Source organism: Mustela erminea, chromosome 4 (genome assembly GCF_009829155.1).
Source record: "Mustela erminea isolate mMusErm1 chromosome 4, mMusErm1.Pri, whole genome shotgun sequence".
Taxonomy (NCBI): Eukaryota; Metazoa; Chordata; class Mammalia; order Carnivora; family Mustelidae; genus Mustela; species Mustela erminea.
Window position 1 is genome coordinate 79548798 of NC_045617.1, and position 18447 is coordinate 79567244.

The following is an 18447-nucleotide window of genomic DNA, read 5'->3' on the forward strand; positions in this document are numbered from 1 at the left end:
TCTCAATCATTTCTGAGTAAAGTCACTGTAAATTGCTATTTTTTTCTAGATTCAGGTCACATTTTCTCTTTTCTTTAATTGTATATTTTGTTTTAGATTGTATCTTAGATATTGTGAGTTATACATATAGAAATTTTCTATTTTCTTATGTTACTACAAATGTTGTGATTTGAAGATTTTATTTGGTTGGCAGTTAAGTTAAACTTAAACTCCAAACTCTATCTCCTCTTTGGTGGGCACCAGTTGAAACTTCTCATAGCTCTTGGATGCTCTGAGTTCATTCCATTAATATATAATTCAGGGATTTGTTATATATTTATTTAGAATTTATAAGTAATATATATGAAGTTCTTTCTTGGTGGCTTTCCCTTTTGTGGATGTGCCAATTCCCAGCTTCTCTGTTGTTCTGAAACTATGTCTTCTGATTCCTCAACCAGTAAGTTGACAGTGTTCTCCTTGAGTTTTGGCTGTCACCTATACTGATTGGGAAGTATCCCCTTCCACAAAACTCATGTTCTGGTACTTTCGCAGATTTGATTTTTCTGAACTTTTTCCAGAGTTGTAATTATTAGCTATCAGATGGTAGATGTGATATAAACTGCTTCATTATTATCAAGAGTAAACCTTTCCCATTTCTGTGTATGATGCCTTATCTATCCAGTAGTTGTATTTCCAAACCTAAGAATTGTGTTTTAATTCTTTCTTTTGGTCATGAACACCATCTCATATAATCTGTTAGAAAGTTATGTCATCCCTGTCTCCAAATATGTGTCAAATTTGATTACATCATTTTCCTATTATCTCCCTAGTTCAAACTACCATTATTTCTTGTTCTGACTAAAACAATATCTTCTTAATTGGTCTCATTGTTTCCATTATTTCTGTACTACAGGAGAGAAAGACAGAAAGATTTTTTTAAAAGATTTTATTTATTTATTTGACAGACAGAGATCACAAGTAGTCAGAGAGGCAGAGAGAGAGAGAGGAAAGGAAGCAAGCTCCCTGCTGAGTAGAGAGCCTGATGCAGAGCTAGATCCCAGGACCCGGGGATCATGACCGGAGCTGAAGGCAGAGGCTTCAACCCACTGAACCACCCAGGTGCCCCAGAAAGATCTTTTAAAATCAGAAATCATATTATATCTTTCTGCTTAAACCCTACACTAGTTTTCTGTCATACAAATAAATGCAATCTCCATCATAACTTTCAAGTCTATAGAATCAGAACTTACCCATGTCCTTGATTTAATCTAACTCTCTCCCTATCTTTTATTATACTCTATTGGCATGTTTCTCTTCCTCACATAAAGTCAACTTATACCTTCCCAGAACCTTTTTCATTTTCTCTACTCTGCCTCAAACATTCTTCTACCAGATATTTATCTAACTCTTTCTCATTATTCACATATTTTATCTTAAAGAAGACCTGGCACCATACTGAAAGCAGTTATCATAAACCAGTATTTCCTATCTCATTTCCCTGTTTTATTTCCTTCAAGGCAAGAATAATTTCCTGGCTTTATTTATTTACTTGCTTGTTTTTGTATATATGTTTATATTTACATGCTAACATATTTATTATCTTTTTCATAACTGTATCACTAGCACATAGAATATTGCTTTGACACACAGCAGGTGCTTAATAGAGATCTGTTTAGTTAATTAATGACTGGCAAATGGGTATTATAATAATTCACAATTCTTATCATTTTGGTTAAAATTATTCATTTTTGATATTTTAAATTGTTAAAAATTATACATTGGTCTAGAGATATAAAAATAAATAAGGCATTATTTCTTTTATCATTTATTGTGTTATATCTTCATGAGGAAGAGTGTTGATACAAATTCTACTAGATTGATAAAAGAGTTCCACAGTAAATTGGTCAAATCTAGACTTCCACTCATGTATCTGATAGTTTTCCTTCATTTATTTTACCTTTTTTTTTTTTTACAAATGAACACAATTTAAGATTCTAAATATTCACTTATTAATTAGAATGACAATAGTCTATTAACATCTTCATTTGGTAATTTGAGATGTCTCTAGAAGTTGATGTGTCAAGTTCTACTTGTTTGAAGTCAACTTGGTTGTTGACTCCAAGTTTACTTTGTTGAAGTCCACTGCCAAATCAACAAAAAGCAGAAAAATAATAACATAGCAATAAAGTTCTTCAACAATTAACTCAAGGTATAAATACTTTTTCACAATGAAGCAAAAATATTTTATATAAGTTGCAATTATCTTGACATTTTTCTTTGTGAAAATCATGAGGAATAAACTCTATAAGATAGATAAATTAAGAAAAAATTCAAAGACACTTCAATTCTTTTTCTAAGTAGAAAGAAATACACATAATATAATTGACTCACTTAGATTCTAGTCTTCTAAAGCAACCTATCTATGTTTAATAAATTGATTATATATTTGTTCGTGATAGAAGTTAGTGTATTCCCAAGGTTGGTCTGATGATACATTAAAATCCACTGCAAACACTTAATAATGTTGTATTCTCTGAAAAATTTCCTATTTTTTTAATGTACTTTGATGAGTTGATAGTAATATATGTGAATACACACATGAGCACACACATATATTTTTACAAGACAAAAAAATCAGTTACATTTGTTTTGTTGCCTCATTGGCATTACCACTTCTTGGGAATATTTCTTTCACACAATTTTTATGTTATGAGTGATAAAGAAACTTCCTTTGTCCAGTTTTTAAAATTTTCAAGTGTTGGTTTTATACTTTAGAGTAGAGAGAAACTCTTAAATGCCAGTGTGACAGCTTTTCTCCTGGTGATAAAATAAAATTGATCAAATGTACATTAGAACTTTTAGACTCTGAAGCATTCAGGAGCCACCAGAGAATTCTGCTTGAATAGTATATGATTTATCAAAACTACTGCATGTACAATCATATTGTTCATACTAAAACTCTAATCTATCTAGATCACGTGCTTTTTCTTTTTTCTTTTTGTTTTTCTAAAATGGCCTACAACACCTCTGAAGTGAGGTTCTTGTCTCACAAGAATTTGATGTTTGCACTCTGCAATATGCAGATGCCAAAAGGACTGAAGGCAGGATCTTCAAACTCAGAAATCAGGTGGTTCAGTTCCTCATAATAGTAGTACAGCTCTCTAAGAATTTCTCTTAGACTTTGCTAGACATATACAGTCATTAACCAGAGAGATAGAAGTAAAGAAAAACTGCCCAAATTTTTTCTGGTGATTTGCATTTGGCATTATTGCTAGAGGATTATGTAAACTTATTTTATAATTTACAAATAACCCACTTCATTCATCTAAACCCTGTACTTTTAACATAATTATGCCATACACATTTTAATAATAAAAAGAGAAAGAGAGAACTGGATTAGACAGGAGCAACATTTTTGTCATTAGATACTCTTAAAATCTCTTTATAATACTATAATTTCTGTAAATATTTTGTGAATAAAGTATTGATATAAAATGATAACAGTGTGTGGAGTTTTACAGGACATGTTTATAACTTACATTTTTAGTAAACACAGTCTTTCAAAGAGGGATGGAAGGTCTATTACTTGTGAAAATTTCTTCCGTTTATACTGTCGTCTTAGTATTTTCCCTTCCCATTATACTGACAGAATCACCACATTAACACAGTAGCCTGCATTATGATGACAAAATTATGGCATTATATCAGTAGACCATAAAGAAAAGGTTCTATTAATAAAAATATTTCTTTACAAATTGGATTTTTTTATTACTTTCTTTGGAAAGGATCTATTATATGAAAATATAACAAAGTACTTCTAAATCTAATGATGTTCTTTACTGGTGTTTAACTGAGTGATTAATTCTGTCACGAGAGTGATGATGATGTCCCTTCATTATTTATAACCTTATAGTGTCACATGTTTGTACACAGCTTTGAAGATGATATATCAGTTGTCATACCATCCAAAAGACACATGTTGTTCTGTTTTTGACTCATCACTATCTCTCTCACTTCCCTCAAAAGAGAAATATTTAGGAACACCAGAATACAGCAATCTCACATCCTATTGCATTGTGGTCCTCGGAAAACATATTGAAAGCATTTGATTTTATCTTTTTTTTTTTTAAGATTTTATTTATTTACTTGACACAGAGAGAGAGATCACAAGTAGGCAGAGAGACAGGCAGAGAGAGAGAGGGGAAAGGAAGCCCCCTCTAAGCAGAGAGCCCAATGTGGGGCTCGTTCCCAGGAACCTGAGATCATGACCTGAGCCAAAGACAGAGGTTTAACCACTGAGCCACCCAGGTGCCCTGAAAGCATCTAATTTTAAAAATTGATCCAGTGGGAGACAGTTTGACCATTTCAGTTTGCAAGTAAATAAAACAATGCCTCTTCTTTTTAAAAATATTGTCCACATACATGCAAACTGTGGGCAGTACCAGTAGGTCACAGCAATGTTTAAGATCTGGATATACCAGACTAAAGTGAAAATAGGTTAAGGGACAATCTTCTATCTTGAGTTAATGGCAACTCACCTCATTCAGTTATCTATACCTACAATTGCACTGAAAATCCTATGTGCAGATGTTTTGGGTTGACAGTGTTGGAGAAAAATAAATTTAAAAACATCTTGCAATTCCATTAGGTATTTAGAGCTGGAAATTTTACTCTTGCTTCTGCTCAGCTAGCATGTTGCCCATGTGCTGGTAGGTCAGTCAAACTGTGATCTGGAGAAAGGCTAAACCACAATAAGCTAATTTGATTTGTTTTCCCCTCAAATTGCTAGTAAGTTGATTTTCAATTAATAATGAAATATATCATTTAAAATTTTGGATTTTCAAGTAAAAATCCTGAGAAAATTATTACTTAAAAATAAGTATGCTTTGGGAAAACAAGCTTTTATTATAATGTAGTGTTCTTATAGTCAAGGCTGAGTAATAAAATAATTTTTAAAGGATTTTACTAATTTATGTATTTGTGAGAGAGAGTACACACACAGGTGGAGGGAAGATCTGAGGGGGAGGGAAGAGGTGGAGGAAAGAATCTCAAGCAGACTCCACACTGAGCGCAGAGCTGATAGGAGACTACATTTTACAACACTGAGATCATGACCTGAGCCAAAACCAAAAGTCAGACATTTAACTAACTGAGCCATCCAGGTGCACCTAAAATAATTTTTATTAAAATATTTCCTTCACTTTTCTAAAAAGATAATGAAAATACTACCAAAGTACTACACATGTTATAAATACCTTTACTAATAATGACATTTGTATGCTTTAGAAGTTTTGAAACTGAATGCATTAGATGTGGTCTCAATTGTTCTTAAGTTATTCTATACATTCCTGGGCCCTCTTCTTAGAGGACTTACCTTACTCAGATAACAACCGATGAACAGAAATAGGATACTACTGATTTCAGGTTAGTTTCCTTTATTATTGCATTTATCATACATTATATATTGTGCCTAATATTTACTAAGTAAAATATTAGGAATGTGGGTATTTGGAGAATGTGTAGACAAGATTTCTGAACTCAGAAGTCACAATTTAGTAGGAGAGATACACATTTTTTTAAAAGCTTAAAATAAACATTATAATAATGGCTATTACATCATGTATTATAAGTGAAGGAAAGATTTATTGCAATAGAGGAAATGTGTAAAGGTTTTTTTGAGAATAAGAGATAAATCCTGAGCTGGAATTTTAGGGAATAATAGTTTGGAGGTATGGCTATTTCAGTTGGAAAAAAACAGTTTGGGTGGAAAATCGATGCAAAAGAGTGAGAGCTATTCAGGGAATTAAGGAAATTGATGTGGCTAAGGCATACATCCCATAAGTGAGCTGAATAGAAAACAAATTTAGAGGATAAATATAAATTTTTTTAAGGCTTTAAATGTCTTATATTGACAAAATCCTAAAATTTCAGAATCAGGGATGAATTATATGATCACCTATCTATATTAAAATACTAGTACTGGTGCCATTGGTCAAAGGATTATTAGTAGGTAGAATCCATAGGTAAGGAGATGAAGCTATTGATTTAGGAGACTTATTCTAAAATTGTGCAAGAGTAGTGGAAATATGGGGCAGTGTATAAATATGAAAGACAGCTCGGTGATATAAGTAGCAGAATTTGGTGACTAAGAGAATCTCGCAGTAAAGAAAGAGGGAAGCAAACAAAATAAGGTTTCTTTTTGGAAAGAAGGACACGTTTACTGAAGTAGGAATCCAAGTTGGTTGTTGTTACTGACAAAAGAGCAGGGAAAAAATAATACATTCTTTCCCTGAATCATCTTTTTAAAATAAAGTGACCTTTGGGGGGAAAGTACACATACACACAGATAAATCCAAATATAAGTTATTTCAATCCTCATCTGAGGATCACATTATGAATCTTGCTCATATTTAATTGAATTCTTATTGAGCTTTAGGAGTTCCTTATATATTCTAGATACAAATTCTATAACATATGATTTAAAATATGTTTTCTCAGTTTGCTTTTTTAAGATTTTATTAATAATGTCTTTTGAAGCACATACATTTTTAATTTTGAGAAAGTCCAATTTTATCTTTTTTAACCTCTATGAATTGTACTTTTGGTGTTGTCTCTATGAACTCTTTCCCTAATCTAAATTTATAATCATTTTTTTATTATATTTCCTTCCACTTGTCTCATAGCTTCAGATTTTACATTTATAACCATGATCCATTTACAGTTAAGTTCTTTAAAATGGTGTGAGGTATGCATCTAGTTATTATTACATTTTATGTATGGATATCCAGTAATTCCATTGCATTTATTAAAAAGACTGTTCTTTCTCATGTGAATTACTTCTGCATCTTTTTAGGAATTCAGTTGTCCATATATGCAGGTCTTGAAGTCAGCCAATGTGAATCCCCCAATTTTATTCTTTGTTTTCAAGATTATTTTGGCTATTTTGGTTGAATAGCCTTTGAATATCCAGATGGATTTTCGAATCAGCTTAGCATTTTTCTACAAAAAACTTGCTGAGATTTTTTTGGGAGGAGAAGGTTCTTCTGGGTTGCCACCACAAATTAAACATTTTTAGCTATTTTGTATGTGGCACTGTGATCAGGAGGAGCCACGTCAAGTTGGATCGTCTGATGCCTACTGATTAAGAGTGTTCTCACAGTTCAGCTGTTATCTTCCTGGTTTCTCCAATGTAAAGTTATATTTTCCTCTTTTAAATATTAAGTGATATGTGAGATAAGACCTTAGCGCTATGGGAAAATATAGTTTCTCATCAATATAGCTATGTTTATTGGTTTAACCTTTGACTATTGTTTTTAAATGAAGAAAGAGGGATAAAATTAACAGGCAAATCTCCTTTTGCTTTTTGTTTATTCTCAGACTTCACATTTCCTTGCTTGGGACTGGAATTCCTATATTAAAACTTAAAAAAAAATATTTGAAGTCATATAAATTCAGGTTGTACCCTGACTCCATCACTGACCAAGAGTGTTATGTTGAGCAAATTACTTAGTTTTTCTAAGCTTCAGTGTATTTATCAATACAATTAGGACAATATCACTTCTTTTGTTGTTCAGAGGACTAATTATCATTTGAAATTAACAAAAATATCAGTCACTAAAAATCAAAATAAAATTTTTTTTTTCTTTAGTCCTCACAAAAATCCTGTGAAAGCAGGATTTATTACGTCTGTTTTGCAAAATGGAGGCTCAGAGATTAAATAGCTTGCTAAAGATGACACAGGTGCTAAGGGGCAGTGTTGGAGTTTAAATCCAGGTCCACTTGATAACACAGGGAGTGTTATTTCCACTTTTTTATACTGTTTATAATGACCAGTTTTGAGGGTCAGCTTCCTTCACAGGGTGTTGAGTTGGGACCTAAAAAAATGATCATACAATGTTTTGCCTTAATTATTTATGAAGCAGTAAGAACATGGGAAGGGAAAGTCATTGTACCTGTATATGGGAACTCTGGTTCTTTGTCATTGATTAACATTTTATTTATTATCAAATCACTTGAGCTCTGCATATATCTTTTTATCAAAACAGGAGTAACATTATTTTACCCCTTTTACCTCACGGGCCTGTGAGTGCTACGTTGGTAATATACTCTATTGAGCTTTGTATTCTGCAAGTTTATGAAGCCTATGAGCATATCATTTTAATTCATGTACCTATTTTAAAAGAGAACAAAAACAAATGATACCTGTAGTAATGGGGGACTGCGGCCAGAGTTGAGTGTTATGTTCCTTATGGCAGTAATAGCTTCATCAAATATCACACAACACGCAACCTTGGAATCATGATTTATCAGTTAATAGGAAATTGAAATTAATGTTATTTCTTCAATATGAATCATCCTAACTCCTTTATATTTCCATGTGGCTTCAAAATATATTAGAAATATTTGTTGACTTGGCCATCTTTGTTTTGAATGTTTTCTTTAGGTACTTTTTCTTGAAGAGATACCTTTATTTGTAATTCTCAAGTGTTCTTTGTGAAGTTCTTACTCACAAGTACTAGACGCACAAAGTAGAAAATGACTAGACATCTAAAGTATATATATAAATAACCATAATAATTTAGCTTATTGAGTAAAGAGCCACATTCTCTTGACACATAAATGCTGCCTGTCTGACTCTTCTTCCTGAGTACTGAAGAGAGGAAAGAAGAAGAAGAGACTGCTGGTGTGCCTAAGTTATTCAATTTATGCCTCATAAGAGAGTTCATGTTATTTTAGAATGCACTTAATGTTTTACAATATTTAATAATAAAATGTTACCATAAATCATATTACCTACCCAAATCTCCTTTAAAAAATAATTTCAGTCTGTTTTCTCCATTTGTAATTTACCTGGTAAGTTTTCTAAAAGAATTTCTTTGTCATTCAGTCTTTTCCTACTTACAATACAGAATAAATGCCAGTCAACCTAACCATAAGCACAAAATAGTTTTAATTTGGTGTTAATTGGTAATTCAAAGATGGAGCTCTTTAGATCTGAAGATGAGGTGCCTTGTGAGTAGATCAACCATAAGGCAGAATGAAAATTTGAGAGCAAAATAATATAAAAATTTAGTAAGGCACAGATAATAAAAAAGACAAAAATAAATAAATAAATAAATAAATAAATAAATAAATAAAAGTAAAATTTAATCTCCTAATTCAAAATATTTGAGAAAATCACTATGAAAGTGAAAGGTAGCTTTAGGAGGGAAAAGGAAACATTTTGTAAATGATAATGTGTTCATCTCTGAGCAGATATTTGAACTTGTTTCATTTTTTAAAAAAATCCATCTGTCTATTACAATATCTTTATTTCTTCCCTTGCACTTGTTTTTCTGAAATGGCAGGTGTAAAAGTGGGGCTTATTTTTTTATTTTTTATAAACATATAATGTATTTTTATCCCCAGGGGTACAGGTCTGTAAATTGCAGGTTTACACACTACATAGCACTCACCATAGCACATACCCTCCCCAATGTCCATAGCCCCACCCCGCTCTCCCAAACACCCTCCCCCCAACAACCCTCAGTTTGTTTTGTGAGATTAAGAGTCACTTATGGTTTGTCTCCCTCCCAATCCCATCTTGTTTCATTCATTCTTCTCCTACCCCCTTAACCCCCCATGTTGCATCTCCACTTCCTCATATCAGGGAAATCATATGATAGTTGTCTTTCTCCACTTGACTTATTTCACTAAGCATGATACCCTCTAGTTCCATCCACGCTGTTGCAAATGGCAAGATTTCATTTCTTTTGATGGCTACATAGTATTCCATTGTGTATACATACCACATCTTCTTTATCCATTCATCTGTTGATGGACATCTAGGTTCTTTCCATAGTTTGGCTATTATGGACATTGCTGCTATAAACATTTGGGTGCACGTGCCCCTTCGGATCACTATGCTTGTCTCTTGAGGGTAAATACCTAGTAGTGCAATTGCTGGGTCATATGGTAGTTCTATTTTCAACATTTTGAGGAATCTCCAAGCTGTTTCCAGAGTGGATGCACCAGCTTGCATTCCCACCAATAGTGTAGGAGGGTTCCCCTTTCTCTGCATCCTCGCCAGCATCTGTCATTTCCTGACTTGTTAATTTTAGCCATTCTGACTGGTGTGAGGTGATATCTCATTGTGGTTTTGATTTTTATTTCCCTGATGCCGAGTGGTATGGAGCACTTTTTCATGTGTCTGTTGGCCATCTGGATGTCTTCTTTGCAGAAATGTCTGTTCATGTCCTCTACCCATTTCTTGATTGGATTATTTGTTCTTTGGGTGTTGAGTTTGCTAAGTTCTTTATAGATTTTGGACACTAGCCCTTTATCTGATATGTCATTTGCAAATATCTTCTCCCATTCTTTCAGTTGTCTTTTGGTTTTGTTAACTGTTTCCTTTGCTGTGAAAAAGCTTTGATCCTGATAAAATCCCAATAGTTCATTTTTGCCCTTGCTTCCCTTGCCTTTGGTGATGTTCCTAGGAAGATGTTGCTGCGGCTGAGGTCGAAGAGGTTGCTGCCTGTGTTCTCCTCAAGGATTTTGATGGATTCCTTTCTCACATTGAGGTCTTTCATCTATTTTTGTGTGTGGTGTAAGGAAATGGTCCAATTTCATTTTTCTGCATGTGGCTGTCCAATTTTCCCAACACCATTTATTGAAGAGGCTGTCTTTTTTCCATTGGACATTCTTTCCTGCTTTGTTGAAGATTGGTTGACCATAGAGTAGAGGGTCTATTTCTGGGCTTTCTATTCTGTTCCATTGATCTATGCGTCTGTTTTTGTGCCAGTACCATGCTGTCTTGATGATGACAGCTTTGTAATAGAGCTTGAAGTCCGAATTGTGATGTTCCAACTTTGGCTTTCTTTTTCAATATTCCTTTGGCTATTTGAGGTCTTTTCTGGTTCAATATAAATCTTAGGATTGTTTGTTCCATTTCTTTGAAAAAGATGGATGGTACTTTGATAGGAATTGCATTAAATGTGTAGATTGCTTTAGGTAGCATAGACATTTTCACAATATTTATTCTTCCAATCCAGGAGCATGGAACATTTTTCAATTTCTTTGTGTCTTCCTCAATTTCTTTCATAAGTACTTCATAGTTATCTGAGTATGGATTCTTTGCCTCTTTGGTTAGGTTTATTCCTAGGTATGTTATGGTTTTGGGTGCAATTGTACATGGGATTGACTCCTTAATTTCTCTTTTTTCTGTCTTGTTGTTGGTGTAGAAAAATGCAACTGATATTTCTGTACGTTGATTTTATATCCTGACACTTTACTGAATTCCTGTACAAGTTCTAGCAGTTTTGGAGTAGAGTCTTTTGGGTTTTCCACATATAGTATCATATCATCTGTGAAGAGTGATAGTTTGACTTCTTCTTCGCCAATTTGGATGCCTTTAATTTCCTTTTGTTGTCTGATTGCTGAGGCTAGGACTTCTAGTACTATTTTGAACAGCAGTGGTGATAATGGACATCCCTGCCGTGTTCCTATATTTAGCAGAAAAGCTTTCGGTTTTTCTCCATTGAGAATGATATTTGTGGTGGGTTTTTCATAGATGGCTTTGATGATTTTGAGGTATGTGCCCTCTATCCCTACATTTTGAAGAGTTTTGAGCAGGAAGGGATGCTGTACTTTGTCAAATGCTTTTTCAGCATCTATTGAGAGTACCATATGGTTCTTGTTCTTTCTTTTATTGATGTGTTGTATCACATTGATTGATTTGAGGATATTGAACCAACCTTGTAGCCCTGGGATAAATCCCACTTGGTCATGGTGAATGATCCTTTTAATGTACTTTTGAATCCTATTGCCTAGTACTTTGGTGAGAATTTTTGCATCTGTGTACATCAAGGATATTGGTCTGTAGTTCTCTTTTTTGATGGGATCCTTGTCTGGTTTTGGGATCAAAGTGATGCTGGCCTCATAAAATGAGTTTGGAAGTTTTCCTTCCATTTCTATTTTTTGGAACAGTTTCAGGAGAATAGGAATTAGTTCTTCTTTAAATGTTTGGTAGAATTCCCCCGGGAAGCCATCTGACCCTGGGCTTTTGTTTGTTTGGAGATTTCTGATGACTGTTTCAATCTCCTTATTGGTTATGGGTCTGTTCAGGTTTTCTATTTCTTCCTGGTTCAATTTTGGTAGTTTATATGTCTCTAGGAATGCATCCATTTCTTCCAGATTGTCAAATTTGTTGGTGTAGAGTTGCTCATAGTATGTTCTCATAATTTTTGTATTTCTTTGGTGTTAGTTGTGATCTCTCCTCTTTCATTCATGATTTTATTTATTTGGGTCCTTTCTCTTTTCTTTTTGATAAGTCTGGCCAGTGGTTTATCAATCTTATTAATTCTTTCAAAGAACCAGCTCCTAGTTTCATTGATTTGTTCTATTGTTTTTTTTTATTTTTTATTTCATTGATTTCTGCTCTGATCTTTATTATTTCTCTTCTCCTTCTGGGTTTAGGGTTTCTTTCTTGTTCTTTCTCCAGCTCCTTTAGATGTAGGGTTAGGTTGTGTACCTGAGACCTTTCTTGTTTCTTGAGAAAGGCTTGTACTGCTATATATGCAGGGAATGATCCCAATCTTTTGATACTGATTGAGACCTGATTTGGGACCCAGGATATGGTCTATTCTGGAGAATGTTCCATGTGCACTAGAGAAGAATGTGTATTCTCTTGCTTTGGGATGAAATGTTCTGAATATATCTGTGATGTCCATCTGGTCTAGTGTGTCATTTAAGGAGTTTATTTCCTTGTTGATCTTCTGCTTGGATGATCTATCCATTTCAGTGAGGGGGAGTGTTAAAGTCCCCTACTATTATTGTATTATTGTTGATGTGTTTCTTTGATTTTGTTATTAATTGGTTTATATAGTTGGCTGCTCCCACGTTAGGGGCATAGATATTTAAAATTGTTAGATCTTCTTGCTGGACAGACCCTTTGAGTATGATATAGTGTCCTTCCTCATCTCTTATTATAGTCTTTGGCTTAAAATCTAATTGATCTGATGTAAGGAGTGCCACCCCTGCTTTCTTCTGATGTCCATTAGCATGGTACATTGTTTTCCACCCCCTCACTTTAAATCTGGAGGTGTCTTAGGGTCTGAAATGAGTTTCTTGTAGGCAACATATTGATGGGTTTTGTATTTTTACCCATTCTGATACCCTGTGTCTTTTGATTGGTGCATTTAGCCCATTAACATTCAGGGTAACTATTGAGAGATATGAATTTAGTGTCATTGTATTTCCTGTAAGGTGACTGTTATTGTATATCGTCTCTATTCCTTTCTGATCTACTACTTTTAGGCTCTCTCTTTGCTTATAGGACCCCTTTCAATATTTCCTGTAGAGCTGGTTTGCTGTTTGCAAATTATTTCAGTTTTTGTTTGTCCTGGAAGCTTTTTATCTCTTTTTCTATTTTCAATGATAGCCTAGCTGGATATAGTATTCTTGGCTGCATGTTTTTTTGTTTAGTGCTCTGAATATATCATGCCAGTTCTTTCTGGCCTGCCAGGTCTCTGTGGATAAGTCTGCTGCCAATCTAATATTTTTACCATTGTATGTTACAGACTTCTTTTCCCGGGCTGCTTTCAGGATTTTCTCTTTGTCACTAAGACTTGTAAATTTTACTATTAGGTGACGGGCTGTAGACCTATTGTTGTTGATTTTGAGGGGGGTTCTCTGCACGTCCTGGATTTTGATGCTTGTTCTACTTACCATATTAGGGAAATTCTCCAATAATTCTCCCCAATATTCCTTCTGTTCCCCTCTCTCTTCTTCTTCTGGAATTCCAATTATTCTAATGTTGTTTCATCTTATGGTGTCACTTTTATCTCAAATTCTCCCCTCCTGGTCCAGCAGCTGTTTATCCCTCTTTTGCTCAGCTTCTTTATTCTCTGTCATTTGGTCTTCTATATCGCTAATTCTTTATTCTGCCTCATTTATCCTAGCAGTGAGAGCCTCCATTTTTGATTGCACCTCATTAATAGCTTTTTTGATTTCAACTTGGTTAGATTTTAGTTCTTTTATTTCTCCAGAAAGGGCTTTTATATCTCCCAAAAGGGTTTCTCTAATATCTTCCATGACATTTTTGAGCCCAGGTAGAACCCTGAGAATCGTCATTCTGAACTCTATATCTGACACATTACCAATGTCTGTATTGATTAGGTCCCTAGCCTTCAGTACTGCCTCTTGTTCTTTTTTTTTTTTTTTTTTTTTGGGGTTAATTTTTCCTCCTTGTCATTTTGTTTAGATAAGAGTATATGGAAGGAGCAAGTAAAATACTAAAAGGAAATATGCTGTAACCAAATCAGAAGGGATCCCAATTGTGTGGGGGGAGAGGATGAAAGGAGTTTCAGAAAAAAAAAAAGAAACAATTAAAGAAAACGAATAAAGAAAAAATATAAAAAAGAAAAATATATATATTAGATAAACTAGTTAAAAACCGTTAAAAAGAAAAGGGTAAAAGTTAAAAAAAAATTAGCAGCAGAAGAAAAAGAATTGAAGAGAAAAATTAAATTAACTGCAAGACTAATGAATCATGGGGAGAAAGCCATGAGTTTCGTGCTTTGCTTTCTCCTCCTCTGGAATTCCGCTGCTCTCCTCGGTATTGAACCTGCGCTCCTTGGTAGGTGTACTTGGTCCTGGCTGGATTTCTTGTTGATCTTCTGGGGGAGGGGCTGTTGTAGTGATTCTCAAGTGTCTTTCCCCAGGCGTAATTTCACTGCCTTACCAGGGGCCCGGCTGAGTAATCCGCTCAGGTTTGCTTTTGTTTCCTGAATGCCTTCCGTAGAGTTCCAGAGGATGGGTATGAAAATGGAGGCCTCCCTGTCTCCCACCCAGAGGAGCCAAGAGCTCGGGGCCCCACTCCTCAGTGCACCCTCAGAGAATAGCGCCCAAGTATTCCCATTGCCCTGGCCTCCAGCCGTGCTCCGAGCTCACAGAGCCTGCGACCGGTTCAAGGTAAGTCTGAGCTGAGAGCTCACTCCTCGGCTCTTTCTCTGTAGACAGCTTCCCTATTCAAATACCTGCCAGCTCTGCAACACTCAGACACCCCCGATCCTTCTGTGACCCTGCAGGACCTGAGGCCACGCTGACCCCACATGGGCTTCACCCCAGTTTAGCCTCTGGAGCGATGTCCCTCAGTGGAACAGATTTTTAAAAGTCCTGATTTTGTGCTCTGTTGCTCCGCCACTTGCCGGGAGCCTGCACCTTGCCCCGCGGTCTATCTTCCCGTCACTTTGGATTCACTTTTCAGCCAGTCCTATCTTTCAGAAAGTGGTTGATTTTCTCTATCTTGAATTGCTGTTCTTCTTCTCTTTGATCTCCTGTTGGATTTGTAGGTGTTTGCAATCTTTAGATAAGCTATCTAGCTGATCTCCTGCTACCTGATGTAGACTCAGCCTGCTACTTCTCCGCCATCTTGACTCCTCCCCCTGAACTTGTTTCATTTTAAAGGTACCCATCACCTATGTATATTGAAAGTGGTCATTTTTTATTATCGGGATTCTCCTCAATACTAATGTTACTGGGGAAAAATAGATGAAAAATAGAGGACAGGAAAGAGATTTTTTTTTTGGAAATACAGATCATTCTAGAGGTAGAGGTCAAGCCTATGAAAGAAAATCAGTTGGGACTTCGAATGAGCACCATATATTTGTTTCAAACACTCCTTTTATGTGTATAAGGTTCATCTTCTTAATATTTATAGTCCATAAAAATAGCAAATGATCTCCTTTTCTCCAGAAGTTCTACAGTGAGTCTGTCCACAGCAATGAATCATCAACCAATGAAAGTTCTGGACACCAAGCTTCCTGAGTTGTTAATAAATCCATACATATTATTACACATTGATGTGAGTGGGTAATGTGTTAAAGATTACAGAAACTTGGTATTTGGAATGCTCCTGGACTCTGGTCTAAGCATTTTTTCCTTTGGCTTATTCTAATTTGTATCTTTTCCCTGTAATAAACATGGTATAATACATGAATATAATAGGTTACATTGAGTTCTGTGTGTCTTTTAGAAAATTATCAAAACTAAAGGTAATTTTGAGAAACCACTGAACTTAGGTTAGGTGTCAGAAATGAGAACAGAAGTAAGATAAATATACAGGATCTCTGAATTATATAGATAAAAATTTTATCTTTTGTTGTGCCTATTATTCTCATAACCTTTATTTATCACTTATGACCTTGTTCTATAATTTATCTGTTGGTTATCTGTCCATCTCACTAAACTGTGAATGCTTTAAAGCAAAAGATGTTTTCATACTTATTTCCATATTGAGTGCCTAAGTCAAAGTAAGTGGTCAATAAGTGTTTACTGAATGATTGAATTACTGAATATCTGAAATTATACAATTTTAATGTAATTTACTCAAGATTGCTACACTTAGGCTCTATCTTTAGCCCAGGATGTTGAGATCTTGTTGAGATTCACTCCCAACATGGCCTCTCTTCAATAGATAAAACTATATCACATGATAATTTTAGTTCATTTACAATAGAGCTCAGTATCCTCTTTTAATTAAAGGCACTGACTTGGGAGTCAGAAAAATAGGGAATATATTGAGCTCTGTTATTTAACTGTATAGCCTTAAGGAAATCACTTCAACCATTTAAATTTATTTCCTTCTCTGTAAAAAGAGAGGAGTTAGGCTTTAGTTTCCTATTGTTATAATATGTAGTTTTTTAAATGTCTGATGGACAGTAAATATCTGAGGGAATTAATAGTCCATTTTATATTTTCTTAATTACTAAAATTACAGTTTAATTAGAATATATATACATTATTGCACACACATTTTAAAAGTATAAATATAAGTATAAATATTTAATACATATACATTTATATACAAATCATTTATTTTTTGCAAATCATTTATTTTTCAGTCTTATAAACACTGTAGTGAAGGTAGAGAATTGGCAAAATATTTGTTAGATCTGATCAAGGATGACTGAACATATCAGCATTCCTGATGCTCTCTTCAAAGGGGTATGAAATTTGAGGGACCACTTTCTCATCCAAAAAAAAAGTATGACGGAGGCCTTTTATTGAGAAAAAATTTAAAGTCATTTCCAGGGTAGGTAAATCATAATCCCATATTAGGGAGCACAGAGATGCTTTCTAGTCCCATACACCTTCGGTGTTATCCTAGGTTGTGAGATCACAGAGATAAATAAGATGGTCTTTAGCATCAGGAAATAATCATTGCAGCTCATTTTGTTGGCTTTTGTTACATACTGTGGAGGCATAAACAATAGCTTGTACATGTGCAAATAAACCTGCTTTAGCATTTGCAGCCTTTTGTGAACAGTTTCTGGGAAGAAAGACTGAGAGAAAATATACTGAATAGGAAAGTTGAGCTCCCACTGCAAAATCCAGAGTTAAACTTTAAGACTGCTGAAATCTTGAGTTGTCAATAAATATTATGTGGATAGTATCTCTATGAAATTAAATTAAAATGAAATTGTATTGCTTATATACATATAATTCATAATAGTAGTTCTCTAAATGAACTTTAATAAAATCTAATGAATTAAGCTAATTACTAGTTGACTTTGTAACCCCTGAATGTGTGCTATAGGTCACCTAAATTCTCAACATGTGAGCAAGTACTAGTACAGACAAGCCCAACTGAAGTATATTTGAAATAACGGAGCAGCCTGAGATAGCACATGGAAGGGTAACTGATAAGAAAAACAACCATTGCTCTCTTTGCCCAAGGCCTTCCCTTGCAAACAACACCAATCTGTACAGGTAGAAAAGTGAATGACACATAGCAGAAACTATTGGATTTTAAAAGTATTAGACTTTTCCAATCTCTATCTTAAAAATTGTTATTTTTTTCTTCCCAATTTTTATTTAAATTCTAGTTATGCCTTAAATATCCTTAAATTCCAATTTCTAAACCAAATAAAATAATCTGATATGTTTACCTCAATGTGAACGTGTTTAAGTTAAAAGATTTTTTGAAATATGGTCAGTAGTGATGCTCACGTTATGACAGTGAAAAAATATATTATTTCACAAGTCAAAATTCTTTATATAATTAAATGAGATTTCTGAGAATTCTACATTTATTATAGCACTCAAGCCAAAATACACATACCTAAAGAGTTTGAAAAATTTTGTAAGGTATATGGAAAGATTTAACGAAGTGGTATTTAAATGGCCATGAAGTCAAATATTAACAAGTTAAAAACTCATTGGATTTTTTTTTCTCATTGGATATTTTTAAAGCAAAATGTAAAGGTTAACGATGTATCAGACTTTTTAAAAGCTTTATGAAGTTTTAAAATTGTTATCAATACTTCCACAAACATAAATAAGTTAATGAGAATTACTAAATTATAAATATGTTTTCATAAAAAGGTGACAAAAAAGATAACTCTTCTTTTATTTAATATATAGTATATGAGTGTAAATAACATGAAATGCTTTGAATTATAAAGTGCTGAAGGGAAAGTTTTGTTTTAT